At 38.8% G+C, this 16,633-nt stretch overlaps 1 long non-coding RNA gene across 1 annotated transcript; it reads left to right on the top strand.

The window, feature by feature from the left end:
- The first annotated feature begins 232 nt into the window (after positions 1-232).
- On the top strand, positions 233-5,984 carry LOC142143016 (uncharacterized). The gene is made up of 4 exons (XR_012689465.1): positions 233-463; positions 2,491-2,637; positions 2,862-3,075; positions 5,907-5,984. It is a non-coding gene; the product is annotated as an uncharacterized LOC142143016 (long non-coding RNA).
- The last annotated feature ends 10,649 nt before the right edge of the window (positions 5,985-16,633 follow it).

Below are 16,633 nucleotides of genomic sequence, written 5' to 3'. Positions count from 1 at the left end.
CATTTAATGAGTGAAATGATGTCACTCATTCAACATTTTAGGCACCCCCTAAACCTTAGCGTCCTAGGCCTCTTTCTTTGGTCACCTAGTGTTAGCAACGGCCCTACATAGATCCTCTAATAATCCACCAGCTGAATTACCCTCAACTGCCCTGGTCTACAAAATGATGTAGATGCATATACTGATGATATTTAAAATAAATTCTATTATCTGACAATCAATTGACAGGAGACTAAAGCTGCAAACTACAAGTCCAATATCAGATATTAAAAGGATAACAAAGAATTATTGTATGGCTGCTGTGATCCACCAACCAAAGTGCCAAAACCCAGCGACTGGATATGATAGCTCCTTGTCACAGTCAAAGTGATGGAGAAATCTTCTCCCAATCTGATAAAATCCGGAAGAAAAGGAAATAAAACTAAGACTGTGGGTCCAACTTAGGAGACTCCCAAAAATTCAGGTAGATTTGACAGACATGCATCGATGTGTCGGGTGGTCTTTGCAGTGAAAAAAAGTAGCTCAATGGCTATATTTCTATTATCATTATTAGATTAGTACTACTAATAATATGCTTTACATTTCTATTACATTACATTTGTGTTATATTTGTATTGCTTTCTACAAAAAAATAAAAGCATTTCTTTTATATTGCCTGATATGTGTGAGATACGGCGCCTGTGGCACCTTATAAATAGACGATAATGCGAGTGATGTATAATAAGCAATAGTCATATATCAATAACATCTATAAAAAAAAATATTTATTTCTTTAGAAATTAACTTTTGGATACTGTGTTTTTCACTCTCCCCCCGAGTTACAGTACAGAGCGGTTCCCGGCTCTCCTCATGACACAGACCCCCAGAATTGTCAGGTCTATTTGCCTTGAGGACTTTAAATCAAGTTACCTAAGATCACTCAATAGGGTGACAGGAGTTAACATCTTTTCTCATCCTATTTTCTAAAGGTCGTGCAATTAGATGTATCCCGCTCACCTTATAATGTGTAGATTTAGGATCTGCATTACAGAAATGTCCGAGGGTCTATCTCACACCGTTCTATTAGTAGGGCACAGTGGAAGGGGAATAATAAGTAGTTGACAGTTCTCTTTAATTATTAATTTAATGCAGGGGTCAGGGAACTTTTTTACCCTTTACCCCCAAATATATTTAGATGCGCCGACGTTACCCCCTTGATTTGAAAGGAAGGAAATCATATATTATTAATTATTTTAATTCAAAATTACTTTGAAAGCTTCAACTTCAAAACTTCAGGTTTTGGAGAAATGATGTTGCTTCATTTTTGATACGAGAGCATCAATATTGGGGCATTTTGATACAGTCTTCATAGTCCAATCGATTTTTCTGCTTTGTTTTTATGTTCGTTAGAGTGGAAAATACTTGTTCGCAAAGGTAGGTTGTTGCAAAAGGCAGCAACTTTTTGACTGCCTCCTCATGTGCAATTTTGAATGCCTTTGCAGCTGTTGACATCCAAAAATATGACAGATCTGCTTTGTTTTCAAATGCAATATGTGCTTCATTATTGCATCGAAGCTCAAGAAGTGCCTCTGCCAACGATTGAGGTTCTTATGGTACAACAGCAATTTCATATTTAAAGGGGTCTACAATCCAACTGACAGCATGTGAATTACCCCCAGGAATTTCATTTTTACCCCAATTGGGGTAATTTACCCCTGTTCCCTGACCACTGATTTAATGTAATATATATTTCCTCTATGATGGCTCCCTGAAACTCACATTTCAGCTTCTTCACACTTCCAGCGCTTGTGTTTCTTTCTTTGAGCATCACAGAGTCGAAGAGTTGAAAACCACCCAGGAAAAATACATTTAACAGAGTAACAAAGTTAGGCAAAAGAAAACCTTTAAAATTGACCACAGTTCAGTTAGAATTACTCTGAAAGAAGCATTTACCCATTGATTAGATGTCTGCTGAAGCTGGTGAAATCAAAGTCTTTAAGATCTCTAACAAGTACACACCTGAGTGCCAAATTAACCTTGGTACTGACTGTCTTCTACTTATCGATATAAACGGTGTAATAACAATGTAGAACGATGGGCACACGTAACTTTGTCAACACATCATTTCTCACATGTGTTCCTGCCATCTATCTACTCGTTTCTATCCTAAAATATCCCACAACTGACCTGGCTGTGAAATCACACACATATGTAACAGGTTTCCACCAAGATGAATCATTAGGTGCGTACTACACTAATTATATTAGCTGCTGCTTTTGATCTAGTTTTTTTTTATAGAAAGGTGTTGAATTTTCCCATATTTTTCTGGCTTCCATGCAGCCAGAAATTAGGTTTTGCTGAGTTTTGTGTTAATTAACACCTAGGAGGATGTTAGAACATACACTACTTTGTAGGACAAGTATTAGAACCTACTGTGTGAGGCGGATGACATTTCTTGTGCTTGAGAAGTCCTAACAAGCTTTTTCTTTAAAGAATAATTTCTAATTCCAGTGAACGCTGTGACTCAAGCTTCCAAAAGTGTGAAAATTGCGCTATTCAGGCGCGGACAAGTTGGACAAGGAGTTCTTTTTATCAAATGACGACTTCAGGAAATGGAAGGCAGTTGGGTAGAAAAGAGTTGGCTGAAATGATTTCTGGGTGATTATACTCCTTCCAAATATTCTTTGTAGGTAAAGATGAAATAGAAGTAGTTTCTGGTTTGTAGCCAAGTTGGATCTACCAGACACTGGAGAATAAGAAATTAAAAATGCTAAATTCTTGTTTACTTTTATTTCAAACTTAAATAAAACCAATTAGACCTACCCAGCTTTAAATTTGGTAAATTAGTGAATTTTTTTTTTTTTTCTATACCCTCCATGTAGTTACTGTGTTATTGATTGAACGTTTGATTGGCCATGTTGGAGAATGAACAACCGGAAAGAATGATGCAAACTTTTCTCACACTTCGACATGATGGTCTGTGCTCCGACATTTAGTTAAATTGCCAGAGAGCCAACATGTGGATGTATAGGATGTACAACATATGCAAAAATATATAATGGCAGCAAAATAAAAACAATTTATCTTACAGAATGGGTAAGTAAGGATACAAAAAGAAGCTACAATGTCTGATAATTGATGTGTGCAACTTTGTGTAAGATGTGCCTTTTTTATGTTGACATTGTTAAATTAATTTATCTTTTTCTGTCTTTTTTTGCTGTGTTCTTTTGTACCCTTCTGTCCATTGTCTCCATTTGCTAACAACGTTGCATCACAATTCCACACTGATATTACCATATATGAACTGTGTTAGTGTTGGCTCTGAATTTTATTTAACCTTAGATTGCCTGATTAATGTTGACGTAATGCAAATTTCAAAATTATTCCATACCAACTGCTTCCTAAATACATTCAATATTCCATAGTTATAAACAGTGACATAAGTAAGCTATAAAAGGGATTTATAGAATCAAAAGTCGTTTGATTACTAAAGATGTTTAAGACTGTAACTGCTTTTAGTTATGCTACAGAGTATGTTAATGCGTACAGTACTTGTCTGACAGAGACACAATAGCAGATATTAGCAAGGGGTGATCTGTTACCAGGGCCCTCTTAAGAACATCTTGGGCCCCCGGGCACAGCAGTGCACCGGGGCCCCTATATATACATATATATATATATATATATATATATATATATATATATATATAAAAAAAAAGATTATATATGTGGGCCCTGCAGGCCAGGGGGGCCCATCGGAGGCAGCAAAAAAAAACAAAAAACCTGAAAAAAAAAGACAATACTTACCTTCCGGTCAGGGCGGGCGGGCGTGATGACGTCACGCCCGACATGCACTGCGAGCGCCGTACGGAGGAGGAGACCATGGAGGGAGCCGGATCGCCAGCTGACCGCAAGGTAAGTATTGTCTTTTTTTTTTTCCAGGTTTTTTTTTTTTTGCAGCCTCCGACGGGCCCCCGGGCACCTGCCCATTGTGCCCAATGGGAAAGACGGCCCTGTCTGTTGCTCAGGAACAATGAGTTTCTGGATGGAACATGGTTCAGTTCATGTTTATAGGCTTATTACAGTATATTCTGTCTATATGTGGGAGAAAACTCCCAAACTGACTATACTAATACTTAAAATTCAATATCCTGTTTTTCAATGATAGTATTCAACAGGGGGTGGCCATTAATCTTTAATTTGCTTTTTAACCAAGATGTTGAATGCCCTATCTGGTTTGTGGTTAGCCTCATTTATTTATGTTGACCATTATAATGAAGTATCCATGGACCATTGTCCCTTCTTCAACCATCTTGTAAAATGATTATACAGCATATACCACCCACAAACAATTATTCCCAGTAGCGATCTTTGATCTGACCAGATTTGATAGAGCAGAACAGTAAATCAAGTGGGATAATGACTTCTATCAGCACAACTGTGAGATTATCTGCTGTTCAGGAAATGGAAGGGGGAACTTCAGTCCAGCTTGATGGCTTGACCTAGTGCCTGAACTGCTGAGTTTATCATCATCATCATCATCATCATCATCATCATCATCATCATCACTATTTATTTATATAGTACCATGGGCAGCACAGAGGCTAAGTGGTTAGCACTTCTGACTCACAGCACTGGGGTTATGAGTTCAAATTCCGACCATGGCCTTATCTGTGAGGAGTTTGTATGTTCTCCCCGTGTTTGCATGGGTTTCCTCCGGGTGCTCCGGCTTCCTCCCACACTCCAAAAACATACTGGTAGGTTAATTGGCTGCTAACAAATTGACCCTAGTCTGTGTGTGTGTGGGTGTGTGTTAGGGAATTTAGATTGTAAGCCCCAATGGGGCAGGGACTGATGTGAATGAGTTCTCTGTATAGCGCTGCGGAATTAGTGGCGCTATATAAATAAATGGTGATGATGATGATAGTGATGATAATACCACCAATTCCGCAGCGCTTTACAGAGAATATTTGTCATTCGCATCAGTCTTAGTTTACAGTCTAAATTCCCTAACACACACACACTGACAGACACGCACAGTCCAAGGTTAATTTTGTCAGCAGACAATTTTTGGAGTGTGGGGGGAAACCGGAGCACCCGGAGGAAACCCACGCAAACACGGGGAGAACATACAAACTCCACACAGATAAGGCCCTGTTTGGGAATCAAACTCATGACCCCAGTGCTGTTAATCTGTGTAATTTAATCCCCATGATGTGTAGCAAAATTTCTGGAATACCTACAAGATTGTAACATGTGAGCTGCAATGTTGGCCCCTACCGGTTCTACTCCATATCCACAGTCCCCAGCAAAATAAACTAATTTAATAAAGTTTGAAGTGTGCAATAATGATATTGATGGATTAACTACAGTATATATGTAGTAAATACTGTATTTTAATCAAATACATTTTTTTCCTTTGTAAATCCAAAGCTATTGTGTCAATAACCACAATGGACCAGTGTTTAGGAAGCACAAAGATCAAACAGAAAATGGTTAATACAATATACCATTGATTTTCAAGAAGAGGCTATTGCTCTGCCAGCTTTGGATAAAGTTGTCATTACATTGAACCTGGCCTTTAATTATAACCAGATGCACAAATTATTTTAATCATGGTTCTATATCTGAACAGTAGTTCACAAACGTTAACACAAACTGGAGGACATCAAAAAGAATTTAAATGCTAGTGCAGGACAGCTGCCAACCTTTAAAGAAGCAATTGATCACATCCTGTCATCTTAAAAGGCGAAGGAATGCAAAACAAACACTTGAGATTAGTGTACTAAATATGGTTTATCAGCTAAACTCTCTGATAATTTATCTATCTATTTTTTAATGCTTTGTATTTCTTATCTCGGCCTCTATAATTACTACGTTTCAGGTATTCTATTTTTTTTTCTTCCTGCCTTTGAAATGTTATTTAGGGCCAGAACTCCAGATACCATCTGCAGAAACTTGTGATAGGGAACCAGCATGACTGCCGGTAAGGGGCCCTTTGGGAGAATCCAAACAGAATTGACCGAACTTTGACAAAAATTACTGTTTGCAATATTTCTATTGAAAAAATAATCAGGCTTGAAATAATGATGCTTAATCTACAGTTACATGATCTATTATTCAGAAAGTTCTAAAAAACAGAAAGGAAAAAGTCAATTATTGCTGCTGCTCGGTTATAGTATCACTGTGATAGTATCATACGCACAGACATGACCAGCAATTGTCCTCTCCTTCACTCATGGTTAGGGGCACTGTTAATATTTGTTGAGGGGTTTGCCAGAAGAAGTGCTGGGAAAAGAGTATAAAAACTGCCTTATAAGAAAACCCTAATTCCCAAAATTCAGGATAATATATCCTATACATTCATGTATTCATGTATGAAAATATGACAAATTAATGATTTTGTATTGTTTATTGAAGAGAGAGTGAGAGTGAGAGAGAGAGAGTGTGTGTGTGTGTGTGTGTGTGAGAGAGAGAGGGACAGAAGGAGAGAAAGAGAGAGACAGACAGAGAGAGACAGACAGAGAGAGAGAGACAGAGAGAGAGAGAGAGGGGGACAGAAGGAAAGAAAGATAGGGAGAGAGAGACAGAAATAGGCAGTGAGTGAGAGAGATATAGTGAGAGGGAGAGAGATAGGGAGAGAGAGAGAGACAGACAGAGATAGACAGTGAGTGAGAGAGATATAGGGTGAGAGAGAGAGAGAGAGAGGGGGAGAGGGAGAGAGGGACAGAAGGAGAGAAAGCTAGGGAGAGAGAGAGGGAGGGAGATAGAGAAAGAGAGGGAGAGAGGGACAGAAGGAGAGAAAGATAGAGAGAGAGAGCGAGAGAGAGAGAGAAAGAGACAGAAATAGACAGTGAGTGAGAGAGATATATAGAGAGAGAGATAGGGAGAGAGAGAGAGAGAGAGAGAGAGAGAGAGAGAGATGTACAGAGAGTGAGAGGGGGAGAGAGAGATAGGGAGAGAGAGAGGGATGTACAGAGACAGAGAGTGAGAGGGAGAGAGAGGGACAGAAGGAAAGAAAGATAGGGAGAGAGAGGGATGTACAGAAACAGAGAGTGAGAGGGACAGAAGGAGAGAAAGATAGGGAGAGAGAGAAAGAGGGGGACTGTACAGAGACAGAGAGTGAGAGGGAGAGAGAGATAGGGAGAGAGAGAGGGATGTACAGAGACATAGAGTGAGAGGGGGAGAGAGAGAAAGAGAGAGAGAGGGTGGAACAGAGACAGAGAGTGAGAGGGAGAGAGAGGGACAGAAGGAAAGAAAGATAGGGAGAGAGAGAGAGGGATGTACAGAGACAGAGAGTGAGAGGGAGGGAGAGAGAGAGAGAGGGACAGAAGGAAAGAAAGATAGGGGGAGAGAGAGAGAGAGGGATGTACAGAGACAGAGAGTGAGAGGGAGAGATAGGGAGAGAGAGAGGGGGATGTACAGAGACAGAGAGTGAGAGGGAGAGAGAGATAGAGAGAGGGACAGAAGGAAAGAAAGATAGGGAGAGAGAGAGAGGGATGTACAGAGACAGAGAGTGAGAGGGAGAGAGAGAGGGACAGAAGGAAAGAAAGATAGTGGGAGAGAGAGAGAGAGGGATGTACAGAGACAGAGAGTGAGAGGGAGAGATAGGGAGAGAGAGAGGGGGATGTACAGAGACAGAGAGTGAGAGGGAGAGAGAGATAGGGAGAGAGAGAGATAGGAAGAGAGAGAGGGATGTACAGAGACAGAGAGTGAGAGGAAGAGGGAGAGAGAGAGAGGGACAGAAGGAAAGAAAGATAGGAAGAGAGAGGGATCTACAGAGACAGAGTGTGAGAGGGAGAGGGAGAGAGAGGGACAGAAGGAAAGAAACATAGGGAGAGAGAGATAGGGAGAGTGAGATAGAGAGAGAGAGAGATGTACAGAGACAGAGAGGGAGAGAGAGAGGGAGAGAGAGAGGGACAGAAGGAAAGAAAGATAGGGAGAGAGAGAGAGAGAGGGATGTACAGAGACAGAGAGTGAGAGGGAGAGAGAGATAGGGAGAAAAAGACTGAGCATATCAAGATGAATGAAAACTCTTTAGAGTAGGCTTCCTCTTTCCATTTGTTATGGCTTGTTTATATACGTTACTTTGTTCTTTGTTTCCACTAATAAGAAATAATAGTGTGCATAGGAATACAGTAAAAGCAATAGTGTATATCTGTTCATTTGTCCTAATTTCTGTCTGCAAAGCCAATATGGGTTTTAGTTGTCAATACTGATCAACCTATATTTGATAATTAATGACTTATAATGGGTATGTAAATAAATGATGATAGTGATACATATGTCTTCAATGAGTAAAATGATCATTATACATTTCTATTAAAACTCTTACAATTATTTGGTTAAATGAGGACATCAAGTATGAAAAATTCAAGAGTTCCTACATAGTTTTCATGGAAGCCATCATGTTATAAAAATGAGTATTTATATCCTAGGTTGGTATAATTGACCATTTATTCACCTATCTTTGCACTTATGTCACAAACCTGACATTTGAAATTCCCCAATTCAACAACACCTTGCACGTAAATCCTATATATATATATATATGCACACACTTTCCTGATGATATATAGCAAGTGAATGAAACAGACAGAAACAGTTAAAAGTTATGCTTTCTTTGCTGTACAAAATTTTTTTTGTCCAGAATGTTAGATTATAAACCAGCAATCTAAAGTATAGGATCATAAATATCAGAACGTATATATTACATATTTATAACTGATAATGACGGGCCTGTATTACAATGAACACCCTGTGTTAAACCTCAGGGATTGAACAGTAGATGAGATACTATTTTCTGGGAGAAGAAAATAACAATACACCTGTTTTTTCATCTCTATGTTGCAACCACAACCACACAGATCTGAAATGTACAGTAAGTAGCATTGTGCTGAAATGGACATGTATAATCTGCCTTGTTGCTCAGCAAAGCCTAACATAACATCCATTCATTGAAATAAATGTGCTGAAAGGCAGAGGGGGAGAATGACAGAAATCTGACAGCGATGGCACACGTCTCCTCTCCGAACTGAAAAGCTGACAAGTAGATTGCACAAGACAGGCACTTATAGGTTACTCTGTCAGCTACTTGAATGTCTTGTCTTTTATCTGCCACCTTCCAAGGGTAGAACCAGAGAATGCTTTACCCATGTCATGATCTGTGTCACATGACAAGGCATTGTCTCTTGTAGAACCCAGAACTCAGGTATTTATTCAGCACAATCCTTTAAAGGAAATACTAGCAATACACTTGCTTTACAGTGTATATAGTATACAGTAGACCATTATTGTACAGTTATATTCAAATAAGTTACCTGTCCCAGATTGTCAGTGATATTACCAGTTCTAACATAGGATCAATCATAAAAAGTTTATTTCAATACCTATTTTTCCCACATTAAACATATACGGTAATAATGAAAAAAATCCTATATGCTGCTAAAGGAAGCCTTATGCGATAAACACAAAAACAAAGCATTGTTTTTTGACTAAGATATAAAACAGATATTCTTGGTGAAGCCGGCACATCATGTAAAGGACAATTAGGTTTGGTCATTGAGGTCTAAAGCCCCTCTGCATATAAAAGGGTTAATGCTGGGGTCCTGAGATTAAATACGCATGGTTAGCAAGACAGATGAAATAACACATTAAAAGGCATATGAAAAAACTGTACACACACAGTGATCTTCAAAGTATCAAATGCACCAAGGCCAAGAAACAAGGTTTCCAACCATAAGAGGAGGAGGATCTGTGTTTGGACTTGACCGAATGTTGGTCAAACTTTCCCCATCCATGATATGCCCATGCCATTTAAAGCATTTCATAAAAGGGGACGGAGATAAGTGTGCTGATGAATATGGGTGTAGGTCTGCTCATCTCTAATACACAAGACACTGCAGGATACGTTCAATGTGGAATAAAAATGTGCAAAAGAATGCACATAAAAAAATAAATCATTAATGTTGCCTGTTAATAATATAGGCATTAATGATAAAAAGTGTTTTTTTTTATATTTTTCTCCCATGAAATACATTTATTAGGATGTTCATAATTTCTACTGAAAATAAAATACATTTTTACAGTTGCTCATGATTGCAAAGACATGTTATAGCATACATATGAGTATGTGACTGTCATCAGTAGTACTGTGGACTTAGACTAGCCCTGTAGCTGGAGCAAGAGATACGGGAAACAAATAAGTAACTTTGTGATGCCCAGAGCTTGTTTCAGACGTGGCTGCATGCGCTTGAGCTTGGGGCCCTTATTGTACATTGACTATGGCAACCCCTTTCCCACTCCTTTCACTCCCCAAAATCATAGGATGTAGTAAGTGTTCTTTGCATTTGAAGACTGAGTGGACAGAGCTGAGTTTACTGGTGTATGTCCGGGCCCTGGGCATGCGCAGTGATCTCACGTATTATATGCTCAAAATCAGCAGATACGTGTATTGTTGAATCAGGCCCAACATGTCTAGTCTCCTGGTGCGGCGGCACCATATGATTTCCTTTGAACCGTATAAATTGCATTCTAGTATATTAAACATTAATTCTTTCTACACTCTGGGCCTGATTCATTAAGGCATGCAAAATGAACATAATGTGCAACTTTTTTTTAAACGCTTGAGAAACGGATATATGCACGTCCCTATCCAACTAGGAGAGGATGTGACAATACATGTGGTGATGAATACGAGTGTAAGTCTTCTCTGCTCTACTAGACTGGAAACTGCAGAATATCTCCAATACATATGTGGAATATAAATTCACAAAATATCAAACAGATAAAACATTTTTTAATTTATGTCACCTATTATTATTATTATTATTATTATTATTATTATTATTATAGTTCTTAATGTCAAAACATTAAAAAAATATTTTTCTCCCCATGAAAAACATTTATTAGGATGTACTTAATGTCTACTGTACATAAAATAAATTTTTACCGTTGCTCCTGAAACACATGTTCCAGCATATGACAGCTGTCATCACTAGTAGTCGGCACTTAGACTAGCACTGTAGTTGGAGCAAGAGATACGGCTGAAAAACAGAGAAGCCCAGAGCTGCGTGCGCTCGAGTTTGGAACGCCCTTACTGTACATTGACTACGGGCACACACCCCTTTCCCACCCCGTTTCCTCCCTGAAATTGTAAGCTGCCATAAGGTTCCTTTGTGCTTGAATGAGAATTGGAAGCAGCTGCAATCTGTAGCGTATGGTTCAGTTGGGCATGTAGAGAGTAATTGTGCATATTGTACACAACGAATCACAGTTACGCCTCTAAATGAAAAAGGCCCTCAGTGCTGATGGGTTGGAGAGTGTAGAATAAGGAAGGACTTAGCCAAAGAAAATAAACAGGGAAACAAAACACAATTCTCTTAATCACCAGCAGGGAAACAACATTTCAATTTTACTCGTGCAAAGAGTGATTGAATGAGGTCCTTATAAAGGTCTCTTAGTCCTAACTGACTTAATATTTAGTAAAGTGCTGATTGCAGTAAGTGAAAAAGAATGTGCAGTTGTTGATAGTACGCTGCCACTTGTCATCTGTAGATGGTTTTGCAGTGGATCCTCACACCTAGCAGGGCAGAACATTATAATGGACCATGTTTTTTCTGTAATCAGCTGACTTTTATTGAAGGTGTTCAAACGTACAGGTATATAATGAAACATTATTTGTCATTTACAGTAAAGTTTTGTAGTTGAGATAAAAGGGGAAAGAAAATCAGAATGTGAAACAGAGAAAAAGTGTCCAATAATATAAACATAAGTTACAATAGTTAGCCGAAAGTATGTTGTGCAATGGTCTCTTTAAATATAATAATTAACTAATATAAACATTTTTCTGATTGTTTTTCTGTGGATATCTCTTAATAATAAAGTCCATCTGGATCAAAGCTATGGTATTGTTGTGCCCTACTTTTTAGTAATAGATGTTGCTTTTCTTAACAATCGGAGAATCAATATTCTTTGGGTACATGTATATATAACATCCGTGAGGCACAAAGAGACCAGGGGGTAAATGTATTAATGTCCGGATTCTTCAAATCCGGCAGTTTGGTTGAAGAATCTCCATATTTCTTCCCTTAAATCAATTGATATTGTATTGATGTGACTTTCCCAGGTTTCAAAGAATTTCTGGCTGTTTTTTTTTCAACCTTAGTAGTCCAGGGCTGATTTTATACATTGCTATCTATACTACTTTGTTTTAAGGGTGTGCACCGACCACTTTTAGTGTTTTGGGTTTTGGGCTTTGGGTTCTGATTAGCTTGAGGTTTTGGGTTCTGATTTGTTTTGCCAAAACATCCAACGAAAGGTTTTGGTTCTGATTTATTTGTAAAAAAGCATAAAAAGTGCTAAAAACCAGTTTTGTGTTTTTTTTCTTCACTCCTACGCTATTATTAACCTCAATAACATTCAATAACAATCATTTCCACTAATTTCCAGTCTATTCTGAACACCTCACAATATTGTTTTTAGGCCAAAAGGTTGCACCGAGGTAGCTTGAGCACATAATGCCAAAAAAAGAGGTACAAGATGGAATTGTTCTGGGCCCTCCCTCCCACCCCTCGCGAGATTCGACGCGAGACTTGGACGACAGAGCCTCGTTTTCAATTCTTTGCCCGCCGGAAATATCCGAACAGTGCTCGGATCCCGTTCGGATCCGCACTGTTCGGGTGGGCTCGGATTAGCGGAATCCGAGCCCGCTCATCTCTACTTTGTTTCCATCTATAAAATTAAACTCCTCTTATTGCAGGTTAAAAAAGACCTCTGCTGATGAATATAGCACCCTTTCAAGACTCTTGTCAAGAACACATGTACTATATACAGGCGCGGGCTGGCACATTTCAGCCCGAGGGGCGCACAGGCGGCCGCATTGCGTGTCATGTGATGCGGCCGCATCATCACCTGTGCGCCGCTGGAAATATGCACCGCTTTCATCCACGGAGAAGCGGCCGGCCGCCCCAAACAGTGGTTAGACTGAGCGGCCCGGGGGGGGGGGGGGGGCGATGTCCCTCTGCCCCGCAGCCCAGCCCGCCCCTGATATATATGCATCTATATATCCTATTGCTGTTAATTGCGCACACAGTATAATTTAGTATCATAATCAGTCGCTTCACCTAGAGGTCAGGTATATGCAATCTCCAATATTCCCTGCAGTTTGTAGCAGCATTTTATTACACAAGTGTCAAGACAGAAGTTCATACCTTAGTTTATATGTGTGTAATGCTAAGAGTTTTGTTACAAAAAAATAAATAAATAGAAAAAAACTATATCCGCCGATTAGATTAGTGATTGGGTACCATACAGTATTTCATTACATTTTGAAACTAACATGTTAACTCTGTGCCCGTCTATGCAAAATATAGTCTGCTGTCACTGCTTTCAAACTTCAAGCTGTCATGAATATTTATAGAACCACTCTTACATTTTGCGTAGGTTTCTTTGAATTATGTAAAAGGAAACTACCACAGACACTGCATTTACCTAAATTCAATTACTTGCCATTCACAGAGTTCATAGTCTATGAGATCAGACTATTAAGGTTCAAGGTGATATTGTTGTAAGTCAAACTATATTTCTGTGTGATTGGGACACAATATTTTTCCTGTTCCTGTGCCAAGGTTAACGTGACCTCAGGTTATCTGACCTTGTAAACGTGCATTCTATATGTCAAATCTATGAAAAAATTCCTTTGACTTTTAGAGCCAAGGTTTTAAAATTTATATTTGTAAATAGTGACAAATTACTTGCTGGGTCAGTTTTCCTTTTATGACGTTCACCCTCAGCGTTCTGGGGTTTTTCCCTTCTTTTTCATGTGACTTAAATACTGTTCAGGATTATACTACACTATGTCTGCATTATTTACCGTTAGTATAAAAAGCAGATTCATTTTCAGACATGCACAATAACGCTGTAAGAAGATATCACACAAAAAAGGAGTAATATGAACATTTTAGCTGTTTAAACATTAGGGGTAAATGTATGAACATGTGGGTTCTTCAACACCCTCGTGTTCAGCGTGTTCGGCGATTAAATTTCAAGCGGCGCTGCATTGTAAAGGAAAGTTTCCCTTTACAATGCAGCGCCGCTTGAAATTTAATCGCCGAACACGCGGGTGTTGAAGAACCCGCATGTTCATACATTTACTCCTAGGGGTTATATTTACTAAACTGCGGGTTTGAAAAAGTGGAGATGTTGCCTATAGCAACCAATCAGATTCTTCAGTCATTTTGTAGAATGTCTTAAATAAATGATAACTAGAATCTGATTGGTTGCTATAGGCAACTTCTCCACTTTTTCAAAACCGCAGTTTATTAAATATATCTCCTAGAACTTCCAACTGTAAATCTACAGAATTAGGACCAATTCAAGTTTACTCCCTTACATTTCCAAGCTGGTAAATTCTACCAGCAAGGCTTCTAGTGAGATGTGAGATGCATGAGATGACGGCTTAAGGGCAAAGGATCACGCCACGGTCATAAAAAATGTACATCCATAATTTATTTAATGCTTGAAATAACATGAGTACATACCTCCCAACATTTAGACTACAAAAAGCAGGAAAAAAAAAAGCCCCATCCAGACCCAATGAAACTCCGCCCACAATTGCTAATATTTGAGTAAAACAGCACCCACTTTCATGTTAAGCCCCACCCCTTCGGGCAACCCGTGAATCGGGATGTCCCACCTAAAGAGGGACAATTGTGAGGTATGAGAGTAGGCATGTGTATGGTGTGCAGTTGGGCTATCCTAATAACTGTAGCATGCAGCATCATTTCTAGCTATGCAGGTGTAAAATACACTGAACAATTGCAATATTTGCTTGCTATGTATATATTTGAGTGCATGTGTATGTAGGGAATGATGTCCTTATTTGTTTGACAAAATAATATGTGGAACTTTCTAGATGGCAAATCCTGCAATTGAACATAATATTAAACAACAGTAGAAAAAAAACCCCCACTTAGTAATTGATATACTAAAGTATCATTCCTAAAATGGACATACACATGAAATACAATTATTTTTGACAATGGCACAATTGGTAGCTAGTGAGCTTTAGAGGTACTCAGCTGCGCCATTCATCTGACCAAAATGTGTTCCATGATGATCCAGAACCTGTATCTTTACTTTGCTGTACAAAAAAGAATACATAAATAAATAATAATATGTCAATCCTCTGTTTTCCCCGAATAATTACCCACCAATAGTGCTATAGCATTGGATGCTGTTAATGCAAGGTGTCACAAAACAGCACTCACCTGAGCCTGCGTGACGTGTGTGACAAAGGGTTAATCACAGCAAACCACCACGGTCTGTCTAGCAATGACTTAATCTCCGTTTTATATCACATGCTTACTATTAATCCAAAACTGCCACCACCAAGAGTTATTTTGAAACTTAGCACATTGTAGGAAATCTTATATTCTCCCCTTAACTCAGAATACCATCACAATTCTATATTCCAATACAGATAACCTTTAAATCAACCAGAGTTATCATTAACTAAATAATACTTTGTATTTCAGTAATGTAGCGCTTATAATAATAGCCACATAATTAGACAATAACAGTAAGGGCCTTATTCATTAAAGAGCGTAAATGCTGATACGTTGCGTATTCTGCATAAAATCGCTGTGCGCATTCCCAGAACTGGAGCATATGCCAGAGAATGCAGCAGCGTCCCATTAATCTTCGAACGCAAAAGACACACCAGTTTACAAATTTGGGGGATAATGGGCAGGGGAGGGCTGGCAAATTTTAGGAGGACAAGACTTGACCCAACAGCCTATTAGGAACATTTTAAAGGAAAGGAAAAAAATGCCGGTAGCCCAGTGACCCAGTTCAAGGTAGCCCACTATGGGACCGGCCTTTCAGCCCAGCCTGCCCCTGAAGATTCAAGCTCCAGCGCACAGAGGAGTATGCTTGTTTTTAGACTTAAGGTTTGCACCTGCTCATGGTCAGGTCTAGTGACAAGCAAGCACAGCATTCCTCAATTAATGGGAGAATTGACTGTTCCGCTGCACACCCTCATCTCGTTATACAACACTATATAAGACAGAGGGGGATTATTGTGATGCCATTCCGTAAAACAGATTGTTTATATTATATTATATCATATAGTTTGCTGAGGATTCTTGGAGTGTTATATTCCAACAAGGTATGTGCATTCTTTTATATTTTACAAGCATTGCATACTTGTGTGAATGTTTGAAATTGTCTCTGTTTTTACTACATTCATAGTAATGTCACACATTTCCAATGCTTGTCTGTTTTAAAATGTTATGAACGTGTTGTATAGATCCTACATGCTTGCATACATTTGCATTGCGCTTATATGCTTTAAAAGCTTTTAAATGTCTTGCCTATGTCGTCTACTATCTATGCATGCCTATGTAGTACCATACATTTGTAATGTGTTTTTTTATAATTTATTTTATAAATTTATTTTATTTTATATATTTTTTAACAGAAACTTGGTGATGAACATTAATAGGTCCATGCTAGTTGTAAGTATGTCTAGAATGTTTAATGTACAAAGGGAATATAAAATCTGCAAGGCATTAGGTCATTTTCTCCCCATCTATCTATCTCACATATAGCCAGGCATGGGCATGGTGGAGACACAGAATCTGGAGGACGACAA

This window comes from Mixophyes fleayi, chromosome 3, assembly GCF_038048845.1.
Source record: "Mixophyes fleayi isolate aMixFle1 chromosome 3, aMixFle1.hap1, whole genome shotgun sequence".
NCBI classification, from domain to species: domain Eukaryota; kingdom Metazoa; phylum Chordata; class Amphibia; order Anura; family Limnodynastidae; genus Mixophyes; species Mixophyes fleayi.
Note: the sequence above shows the minus strand (reverse complement) of the source record. Positions and strands in the feature narration are given on the sequence as shown.